The following is a 365-nucleotide window of genomic DNA, read 5'->3' as shown; positions in this document are numbered from 1 at the left end:
AGGGCCCACACCAAGTTTAATACAAAAGGAAGAAATACACACTTGAAGTTTAGTAGAGTGCAGACTGGCTTAAGAGAGTGAGCGGCCACTTGCTGAAAGTAAGCTTGATACAGAAAGAAAGACACACTCCATAGGCAGAGTGCAGGCTGGCCCCAGAGAGAGTGAGCAACTGCCTGATCTGTTTAGAATGCAGATTCTGGCCTCTCCTCCAGCTGCCCTGACCTAGACCCCAGCATCTTCCTTTCAGCCCTGGCACCCATCCCTGCATGTTCCTGGACACCCAGGACAGAGGCAGTCTTTCTCAATTCACAAAAGCATTAATTATACCCTCTGCTTACATTTGCATAACTAAGAAGGGCATCCAA

This window comes from Galeopterus variegatus, unplaced genomic scaffold (assembly GCF_000696425.1).
Source record: "Galeopterus variegatus unplaced genomic scaffold, G_variegatus-3.0.2 Scaffold46731, whole genome shotgun sequence".
NCBI lineage: Eukaryota > Metazoa > Chordata > Mammalia > Dermoptera > Cynocephalidae > Galeopterus > Galeopterus variegatus.
This window is presented reverse-complemented; position numbering follows the sequence as displayed.